General features: G+C 50.4%; 1 long non-coding RNA gene across 1 annotated transcript; it reads right to left on the bottom strand.

The window, feature by feature from the left end:
• LOC141371128 (uncharacterized) lies at positions 1–10357 on the bottom strand. Its single transcript, XR_012375815.1, has 3 exons — positions 10146–10357; positions 3767–4006; positions 1–121 (listed from the first exon to the last, which is right to left on the bottom strand). It is a non-coding gene; the product is annotated as an uncharacterized lncRNA (long non-coding RNA).
• Between the last annotated feature and the right edge of the window lie 447 nt (positions 10358–10804).

The raw sequence follows: 10804 nt of genomic DNA, 5'->3' as shown, positions 1-10804 counted from the left end.
CCTGGACGAGGCTGAAGGCAGGGCTCCAGGCTCCAGGGCAGGTCAGCTTCCGCTCGGGGAAGCCGGGGGTGGGGCAGGTGGTGACACAGGCCCTCCTGGGAGTGGGATAAATAATCTTCAGCTGCAACAATAAAGATCAATTATGACCTAATCGCCCAGCCCGATTCCAAAGGCCCAGGGGGTGGGTCTCTTTCTGCCCGTCCCTCCAGGTTTAACTATCTGAAGAGTCTTTGGACTTTGGGAGACCCAAAAGGGAAAGAAGATCTGCAAATAATTAAGCCAGGGAATGGCCTTCACTAAAGTGTCTGTGGGTGTGGGGCAGGGGGCAGAGGATACAGCAGGTCCCCCCTGGGAGCATCTGCGTGGGCTGGGCGGGGACAGAACCAGCGCAGAGAAGGGAGGCAGCTGAGGCTGACAAGAGCTCTGTGGTCAGGAAGGATGCGGGAGTGAGCCCCCAGAGCCATCCCCTGCCTGCCCGGTAAAGCAGACACGTGGGGAAGCTGCGCCCTGAGGACCATTCTCACCCGGGAGTTCCCCTCAGTGTTCGTGGCACCTTTGCAAACACTAGACTTACTGGCAGTATCCTTGAAGGGACTGAAAGAACTCAAAATAACACAAAGCAAACTAGTGTGATTATTGGTTGCACTGGCCGTTGCAGCACAGAGACGCAGAGACCAGAAAGCACCTGCCCTCATATCCCACTGGCCCTGACTTGTCACCGTTGGGGTACGGCTGTCTCTCTCTGACACCAGCCTGGCCAAGTTCCACCTGGCGACAGGGTTGTCCCCTGCTTGGTACCATCTCACACACGTGCTCCACGTTCTGCAGGACACACATCACTGAAACATACATATACCCACAGTGTGGGCAAAGATCAGTTTCGCACACGATGGAAACTGGCGAAGGAATCATGGCGCACAGGTTACACACTCCCGCTAGGACTTGGGACAGGCCTACCAGTTCTCCCTAGAGGAGTTTTGGGGTTGTGATTCCTTTGGCCTGGTTCTTTTTTTCTTTTTTTTTTTAAGATTTTATTTATTTATTTGACAGAGAGAGACACAGCGAGAGAGGGAACACAAGCAGGGGGAGTGGGGAAGGGAGAAGCAGACTCCCCGCCGAGCAGGGAGCCCGATGGGGGGCTCGATGCCAGGACCCTCGGATCATGACCTGAGCCGAAGGCAGACGCTTAATGACTGAGCCACCCAGGCGCCCCTGGTTCTTTTTTTCTAACAGAGGTACACATAAGGTCCCTCATGCGATCCACATATCTCTTCCACCATGTTTGCCCCCGGATTCCTGACTAACCCCTTTGGAATCACAGCCTGTTAGCACCCGAAAGAACAGTAGAAGCCATCAAACCCATTTTACAGATGGGGAAAGTGAGTCTTCTTTCTCTATCCCCCAAAGCTGGCTCTCTGGACTCCCATTTGCTTTCTAAGTGAATTTTCATGTTGTTTTTTGCTAGTTGGGCTCATCTTTATTAATGATAGTTTTACATGTGCACCCGGGTCCTGTGGTTTATTAACATGATGATGAAGGCTCTGCCTGGATTAACCTGTGTGCGCAAGCATCCCACTGGGCAGGGAAGACAGAACACAAGTTGCCTGTGAGCATGAGGCCCATCCTCCGCTCTAGCATTGGGGTGCTACTGTGTTTTAAAATCACTTCGGTATATTTATATATTAGTGTTCTTTTCTATTTTAAAAATGCTTTCCCATTGTGCTTTGGCTCACTGGGGCAATGCTGTTCTCCTGGTTGTGCCGATAGGCTTTTCAATCAAAAACAAACAAAAAAATCCACATGTTTCTATTTCTTTATATATCTCTGCTTTTTCAGGAAAATAAATATTTGTTGAATTGAAGTAGAAAAATTTTTGAGAAAAATGTTTTTGTACCTAGTGTATTTTGCTGTTATTGTTGTTAAATAAGTGCTTGCGGTGACAGGGCTTTTGTTCTGAGAAAGGGCTTTTTATGTTGGGGGTAGGGGGATGTTGTGCACCAGGGGGCTGTGTTGGAAATTTCAAAGTAGGAGAGTCTTAAAACATACAAGCCAGCAGTAGCCCTTCTTCTTTCTCTTCTCCTCCACTTTGTTTCTGCCTCCTAATTCATACATTCCCTCCTCTCACTAATGCCACCCCCCACCCCTGCATCTTGGCCTTCCAGCCACTATACGGTAGGAGAGCAAGGCAGACAGTAATGTAGTTTGTCAGTCTGCAGTACAGACTAATGAAGGGGAGCAGAGATCCCAATACCACTGGAAGCTCCAGAGAACTCATCTGTTCCACTGTCCCACCTTGAGATGAATCGAGTTGTTCTGGGGTTTAAGTGCTTGACAGCTGAGGTCCTTCCTTCCACCCCCAAGACGATTTCCAGGTGCCCACAATTCACCAGGCTCTCTCAAGGATCTATTCACACACTGGGTTTGACTTAGGTGCAAACACTAATGTATATGGGGGTACAGAACAAATCCCAGCCTGTCCTCAGAGAGCAGGGAGCAAGGCCCTAGGGGCGAGGACATAGTGTGGCTCCAGGCCAATCCCAGCCACCTGTCACAGGGCCTTTCCCTGTCTCATGACTCACCTTGCTGACAGCCACAGGGCCAGTACTCTGACAAGTCTTTGGGGATGCAACAGTGAAGGAAACATAGCCCAGGACCTCCAGAGTCCAGGATCTGGGAGGGAAGAGACACTTAGAAGGTCAATCACACCAATGGATGGCAAATGTTATGGTGGGAGAAGCTCTGGATTCTTAAAAGATGTATAGGTCTTGGGGAACCTGGATGGCTCGGTCGGTTGAGCATCCGACTCTTGATTTCAGCTCAGGTCATGAGCTCATGGTCATGAGATGGAGCCCCGCGTCAGGGTCCAGGCTCAGTGGGGGTCTGCTTGAGATTCTCTCTCTTGCTCTGCACCCCCTTGTGCACTCACAAGCACTCTCTCTCAAATAAATAAATAAATCTTAAAAAAAAAATGGGGGCGCCTGGGTGGCTCAGTTGTTAAGCGTCTGCCTTCGGCTTGGGTCATGATCTCAGGGTCCTGGGATCAAGCCCCGTGTCAGGCTCCCTGCTTGGCGGGAAGCCTGCTTCTCCCTCTCCCACTCCCCCTGCTTGTGTTCCCTCTCTCGCTGTCTCTCTCTCTGTCAAATAAATAAAATCTTAAAAAAAAAAAAGATGATGTAAAGGTCTTCACCAAAAGAGGAAGAAGGGAAAAAAGCATTCTAGGGAAGGAACAATGGGTGAAACAGGGGGACTGAAGAGAACTTCAAGTAGTTTGGTAAGACAGGAGGGACAGTTGTTGAGAAGTGCTGGCAGGAAATGAGAGCTCTTTGGGCTCATGTATTTATGCCAAGCATGGGTTTTAGGTGCCGAGCAAGAGACAAGCTCCCTGTCTCATGGAGCTTCTATTCTAGTGGGGTGGACAGATAACAAAGACCAAACAAACATATCAGAGCAAGAAATGCTAAGCAGAGAATTACCGCAGGAAGGCATGAAAATGAGTCACAGAGGCACTACTTTGGGTTGGGCGGCCAGAAGAAACTTTCTGGAGGGAGCTGGATGAGGTAGTTGGCCATGTGAAAATCAGGCATCCAGGGCAGAGGGAACGGCTACCAAAGAGGCTCCAGTCAGCAGAGCTGTTTAAGGACACTTGAACAATGAGATTGCTTTAAGAGATGCCCTCGGTCATGCCTCTCCAGCCTCTTGAAATAGATATTGCTGCGTAACAAATTACCCCAAACATTAGTAACATAAAACAATGAACATATCTCACCAAGTTTCTGAGGGTCAGGATTCTGGAGGCGGCTTCTCGGGCTGTTTCTGGCTCTGGGTCTCTCTTCCTCACCATGTGGGCTTCTCCATAGGGTTACTCACAACACAGCAGCTTGTTTCCCCCACAGAGAGACTGAGAGATAACGTACCGCAAACAGTGGCCGTAGTCTTTGATGAGCTGCCCCAGAAGTGGCGTGGCATCACTGTGGCCGGGTGCTCCTGGAACGGCGTACAAGGGACCCTGCAGAGGTGTGATTCGCGGAAGTCGTGAGCCCCGGGGGCCATCTTGGAAGCTCGCTATCTCTGCCCTCTGGCCCCTAAGGTTTACATCCCTCTGGCACACAACACATGCTCCCTCCCCAACCCCACAAAACCCAAAAGTCTCACCTCATGGCAGCACCAGCTGTACCTCATCATCTAAATCAAGTACAGGTGCAAATAAGCCTCCTCAGGTATAGTTTTTTTCTTTTTAAAATAAACCTTATTTATTTATTTATTTTAGAGAGAGATAACAAGCAGGAGGAGCAGAGGGAGAGAACCTCAAGCAGACTACACACTGAGCCAGGAGCCCAACTTGGGGCTCAATCCCATGACCCTGAGACCATGACCTGAGCTGAAACCAAGAGTTAGGCACTTAACTTGACTGAGCCACCCAGGTGCCCACAGGTGTAGTTTCTTAAATAGACTCCCACGAAAGGTTCCTCTTGACCAGTTAAACAGAGATGAGTTATCTGCTCCCACCACACCCTGTATACAGTGTAGGAGAGGCATAAGCTAGCTGCTAAATACATTCCTGTTCAAAAGGGGGAAAGTGGTCCATAACAATTCTGAAATCCAACCAGGCAGATGGAACAATTCTCCATGGCTCTTCTTGGCTCTCCCTTCTGAACGCTTGCTTCTCACCTCTGTATCTTCCCTCCCTTTTCATGAAAGTTAGCCTGTGTTTTCTCAGCTTGCCTCCTGCCAATAGAATTTTGAGAGTCCAGAGGGCTCTTTTCATTTGTATTGTCTCAATAGTGCATGAGAACACTTAGGAAAAAAACATCAGCCCCGAGCCTAGACTACAAAACATGTTCAGTAACGGTAGCAATTTATTACTAACGGGAGGTGTGGTATGTAGAACAATGACCCCTAAGGATGTTGCGTCTTAGTCCCTGGAAACTATGAATAGGTTTCCTACATGGCAAAAGGGACTTTGCAAATGTGACTGAAGTAAGGATCTTGGGATGGGGAGATACTCTTGGATTATCCAGGTGGGCCCAATGTAATCACAAGAATTCTTATAAGTGAAAGAAGGAGGGGGCGCCTGGCTGGTTCAGTCAGAAAAGCATATGACTCTTGATCTCGGGGTCATGAGTTCAAGCCCCACATTGGGCGTAGAGATCACTTAAGTAAATAAATAATTTAAGAGAAAGAAAGAAGGAGGCAGGATGTTTAGAGGAGATGTGAGGACACTGCAGAGCTTGAGTGATGTGATTGCTGGTCACAAGGGGCCACAAGCCAAGGAATGCAGGTGGCCTTGGGAGGCGGGAAAAGACAAGGATATGGAGCATTCCAGAAGGAATGCAGCCCTGCCAACATCTTGATTTTAGCCTAGTAAGAGCCACTTTGGATTTCTGGTCTCCAGAATTGTAAGACAATAAATTTGTGATGTCACAAGCCACTGGCTGGTAATTTGTTTTAGCAGCAATGGGAAACTAACAGAGGGGGCAATGGTGCCATGAAGGGACAAAGGAGTCGGGACAGACTGGGGGGAAAGATTTATGTTAGGGACATGTTAAGCTTTAGAGCCCAGGTGCAGACGTGCAAGGAAGAGCAGATGTGCAAGTATTTGAGGCTGGAGCCCAGTTTGGGCTGGGGAAAGAAACCAGGGTTTCAGGAGATATGGAAGCCATAGAGGTGAAGGATGCCTGGAGGGCAGGCCAAGGAGGAAAAGCAGGGGAGCCCTTGAAGGAGAGAGAGAAGGAACACTTAGCAAGGATTAGCAAGGGGATTAGCATCCCCTTACAAGGTGGTAAAGTGATAACATAGTGAAGACTCTAGTTTCCTTCTGCTTATTCCCTGGGGTCTGCTCTTTATAATCTGTGTTGTCTGAATCAGCCGAGTTTGTCTGGAAAACCACATGAGATGGGCTCTCATACCTCCCAGGATCCCAGGGAAGAAGGATGGGGGAAGAGCAGACAAAAGCATGCCTCTGCAGCTGTCGTACCATCGTCCTGGGAGTAAGGCCCAAGACCTGGCTTCTGTCTCAGGAGCACGCTTTTGGGATCCTCAGGGAATAGAGGGGCCTAGGGACCATCAGAGCAAAGCTGTCTTTTTGACTTCTTTGGCACTCTGCCCGGGGCCTATATTTATCCTGAACTGAGCGAACAATACAGGGTGCTTCGCTTGGAGGCCAGATGAGGCCAACGGGGGGTGGGGGGGGGACGTGCACAGAGCTAGGAGGTCCAGGTCATGCTGGGGAGGGAGAGAGGTCATCCCAGATACTTCCGTTCCTAAATGGAGGGCCTTGGTGACGCATCTCCCCTGTTCAACTGGAAAGGCTGAGAGGCTCTTTAAGCCTTCTTGCTTTGAAAACATCCATAAACAAGTTTATCACTTAGGAATGCTTTTCAATGACAAGAAACAGAAAAGCCAACTAACAAGGGCTTACATGAATTGGGATTTATTTTCCTTCTATAACAAGAAGTCTGGAGGTTGTCAGCAGCTGGCATTGGTTTAGGGCACTGTACTAGTAGTGATAACATCTTATATTTTCCTTGGCTTTTCTCCCAGAGTCACACTATGGATGCCACAGCCCCAGGTATCACATCCCCATTCCAGGTGGGCAACAGGAGGAAGGGATGGTGCCAGATACATCTGTCCCAGTTATTAAAACAACAACAACACAAGGGTTTCCCAAAAGCCAAACAGGTTTTTGCTTATGTCTAACTGGCCAGGACATTGTCAAACAGTCACCTACAGCTGCAGAAGACAAAGAGTGGTTTTCGTGTTCCTGGGCTGTAGAGTGGGAGACTGCTAAGGGAGGGGGTTTGGAGTGGGTGTGGGGTGGCTGTTCTATAATAACGGGATGCTCGTTGACTCCAGTTGCCTCTCCCTGAAGGAGATGTTTTGTTCCATTTGAGGGCAGCGGGAGTATATGGGACCCCATACCCACTACCACCAGGCAGACCCCAGGTGGCCAAGCACTTGGCACCATAGGCTGCGGCCCACTTATACCTCCTTCTCGGGGTCTGGGGGGGTGATTCCTATTATAGAACCACCACTGAAAGAGGAGGAGATGGTGTCTGTCTTAACTTCCAGGTCATAAAAAACTTAGGGCTGTTATTTTTGAGGTCAGAGATAACTGTTCGGTTAACTCAGAGAGGAAGAAGTCAAACCGATTGTCTGGGATGGTGACTAGTTCTCACCTTCCAGTCAGCTGCTAGGCCTTGGCGAGATAGCTGACACCCAGGCTGGAGGGTGGAGGGGAGGAGGGGGACCTGAGGGCGGTACACCCCTGGCAGCCAGCTCTGCCCCTTTCCCACTTCCTTCACCCCAGCCTTGTTTACGCCGGGTCTCAGTTGTTTACCCTTAGTCAGGGCCGCCCACCCATTCATCTCTCTCACCTGCAGATGGACTATCTCTGAAGCTATGTTGACACCCGCCCCCTGCCTGCCCACCCACATACTGCCCACCCCACTGCAGCGGGCTGGCAGGGAGACCCACCTTCCTAACCGCAGCCCCTTGCCCGGCGCACACACGATCCTGGGAAGATTCCCCCCGAGCGATGGAAGCTATTAGATGTGGTGGGAGGGTGTGGAGGGGAAGGCTCTGCCCACTCCCTCTGGGAGAGGATCAGGATTTGGGAAAAATCCAGACAGGACCTTCAGTGACTCACACTTGGTGCTCAGTGGGTGTCTGCGCACATGAATAGGAAGATAGGCACCCGCCCGTTGTGAAAGGTGCCTGGGGGTCTCCTGCTGCTTCTGCGGAGCTACTACAGGGCGCTCCTTGGCACAGGCTTCCGAAGCTGGACCTCTGCAGGGACAGTACCCAGCCGGCCTGGGGGTGGAGCCAGAGCCGGAGCTTTGTCCAGCAAGGACGTTGCATCTCCTCGTGATTAATGGACAAAGGTCACTCGCATCAACCCCATTTCCTGAATCCAAAGAGCCCCGGAATGGGGGCGGGGGCGGGGGCGGGACGTGCAGGACCGGGGTAGGCTGATACAGGAAGAATTTTGAAAGGTCCGCTTTCGACCCTCTGCTGTGCTGGTGAGGGCGTAGGCAAAGGGGGAAAGGGGCCCTCTTCTGAGCTGTGGGTAGGGATAAAAATTGGCTTAGCATTTTTTGGTGGACAATTTGGCCTTACCCACCAAATGTTAAACGTGCCTGTGATATGTATGCTACAGATAATATTTCCAAACACATATTATGTTGACAAGGCTACTCTGAGTCCGGAGCAGGATTTCGGGGAGGTGAGGGACATACGGGTTTTACGTCATGCACCTCTGTATTTGCGTTTCAGGCTGATGAGCACGTATTACCTTTCTAATTCTGAAAATAGCGTTACCACCATCTCCCTAGTTCAAATGTGTTATCAGTATAGGTAAATACATCATGACCCTGGGGGAGAATTCTGGCCTGGGGGCTCCCGAAACTCCCACAGGTAGGAGTTTCTCAGAGTCCTGAGGGTCACTGGGGACAAGGCATGACTGGCAAGGGGACTTGGGGGTCCAGTCACAGAGGGCAGTGTCCCTCCTTTTCTGCTTGGGCTGCCTCCAGGCTCTCCCCTGAGCTTAGCCCCCCGGCACCCAGTTTATTAAGGTGAAGAAATAGGCAATGGAAAGAGAAAAGTATATATATAGCCGCCCATAAAAAAAGATAAAGTAAATTAAAAGAAATAAAAAGATAATTAAAATGATATAAAAAGCAGTGTGCAGCTAACTGATGAAAGGGACTAAAATAAGCCCCAGCTCAGCCCAGGGCTCTCCTGCAGCTGCACAGCCCTGAGGTTGCGGGGGCACAGCCCCTGGTCCCCTGGGGGCGGGGGGAGTGTCCCAACTGCACTGACCTGGGAGGCCAGCCTGGCCGGACAGGCGGGCCCCCCATCTGCTGCTCTGTGCTATGGTTGTGGCAGGGGGAGGCAGGCTTGTGCTGTTCAGATAAAACCTGTGGGAAGGCTTGGGACCCTAGGGGGGGCACTGGGATGTGGAAACACAGGACTTTAAACGAGCTCCAGACTCTGAGTCCCCCAAAGCCCCATTCTCACCTGCTTCCCAGGCCTGCTTTCCTCTTCCTCAAAGAAGGGGGTATCCAAGCCTTCTTCCAGGGGGTCCTCAGGGCCCCAAAGCACTCTCATGCCTACTTCTCCCAGGTCTCCCTTCTCTCTGGGGGTCTGCCCCTTCCTAGGGCAGTTGATGGAATGAGCACCCCTTTAGGACAAAAGGGCAAGTCTCGGACTAGGCCTGGCTCTGAGTAGAGGGTGTAACCAGCCACTCTCCCCTTTCAGTGCGTTTCCCAAAGTCGGGCTTCTTCCGTCTGGTGAAATCCCAGGAGGAGAGCGCAACCTTCCCCCCAGCTGGGTCTAAGGCAGTGCCAGTGTGGCTGTCGAAGCCCACTCTGCCGGGAAGGGTGGGTAGAGAGCTCTCTGTGCCCCACGTAGCAACAACTAGCACAGGGCCACACCCTCACTCATCGCTGACTTGCGGGAACGAGGCCTTCTCCGTCCCTCTAGAAAAGAAATCTCTGCTGCTGGTGGAAAGCTTAAACACACGGCACTGCATCCTCAGCACGGAGCATTCTCGAGGATGTAGAAGGATGAGGAGTACCTACCTGCAGGTGGGGACAGGGAAGGGCATCTCTGCCAGGTTAAGGACGCCAAGGCTCCGGTCTCCCAGAACAAAGAAATACTTAATCAGAAATAAATCCCCACCACTTAGAACAGCCTCCTGCTTTGAGACTGGGTGTTTTCCAAGGCTTCAAGAGCCCCAGGACCACTTCTTGGTTAAGGCTTGAGCTTAAATTTTGAGGGCTCCCCACCACCCAGAAATCTCCTCAGGGAAAGAAACTCCCGAGGACCGAGCGATCGGGCTTGGAGGGGGGTGGTAGGGGCAGATGCTCGCCGCTTTCTCCGCCCAACTTCGGGGCCTTTTCTCAGTCACTACAAAATAGCACAATAACAATAAGAACAGGAAGATGAGCTAAAAGAACGTAGTATCAAATTATAAAGGACAAAAGAGAGATAAGGGATAATCAAGATAAGTAAAACCGAACTAGAGAACCAACAGATTAAAAGGATAAAAGACAGAAACGAGCCTTAAAACGATACAAAAAATATAATCAACAATTTTAAGATTAGGAATTGAGGTTATAAAAACAAAGAAGGTTTACGATGCTCACATGGGATGGGGCAAACAGGGAGTGAGGTAGCCAGCCTGTGTCAGGGGTCCTCTCGGTCTCGTGCATTCGGGGTTTGAGCCCAATTCAGCCGACTCCAACATCCCTTCTGGACTGGGTCTCATTGCTCAAACATTGTTGGACGTTTTGTTCTTGATTTTTGCTGATACCCATACCGTGGTATTGAGCCCCTCTTTCTGCCAGGGTTTCCTGAAGCAAATTTTATTGGGAACGAGTACACGATAGGTCCACCGCGCCAAGTTCTGAATTCTCAAACAACAAAAGCCCTGAAAACCAAAAATGTCATCTTTTTTGTTGTTACTGTTAAATATTTTGTTTATTCATTTGAGACACAGAGATACAGAGAGAGAGAGAGCATGAGCAGGGGGAGAGGCAGAGGGAGAGGGAGAAGCCGACTCTCCGCTGAGCCAGGAGCCCGACATGGGGCTCGATCCCAGGACCCTGATATCATGACCTGAGCTGAAGGCAGATGCTTAACCATCTGAACCACCCAGGCGCCCCTAAAAGTGTTATCGTTATCTTTTATTTGGAGGCATAACACAATCTAGCCTGAACTCATTTGGTGGCAAAACCTGGCCTGACGTGAAGCTATCTCTAGGATAAGCATTCATGCATTTCCTTGCAGAAACATCCATGCATCT

Source organism: Callorhinus ursinus, unplaced genomic scaffold (genome assembly GCF_003265705.2).
Source record: "Callorhinus ursinus isolate GAN/ISIS: 27379988/994484 unplaced genomic scaffold, GSC_fseal_2.0 scaffold57, whole genome shotgun sequence".
Lineage (NCBI taxonomy): Eukaryota > Metazoa > Chordata > Mammalia > Carnivora > Otariidae > Callorhinus > Callorhinus ursinus.
The sequence above is the reverse complement of the archived record's forward strand: the minus strand, read 5'-3'. Positions and strand labels throughout refer to the sequence as shown.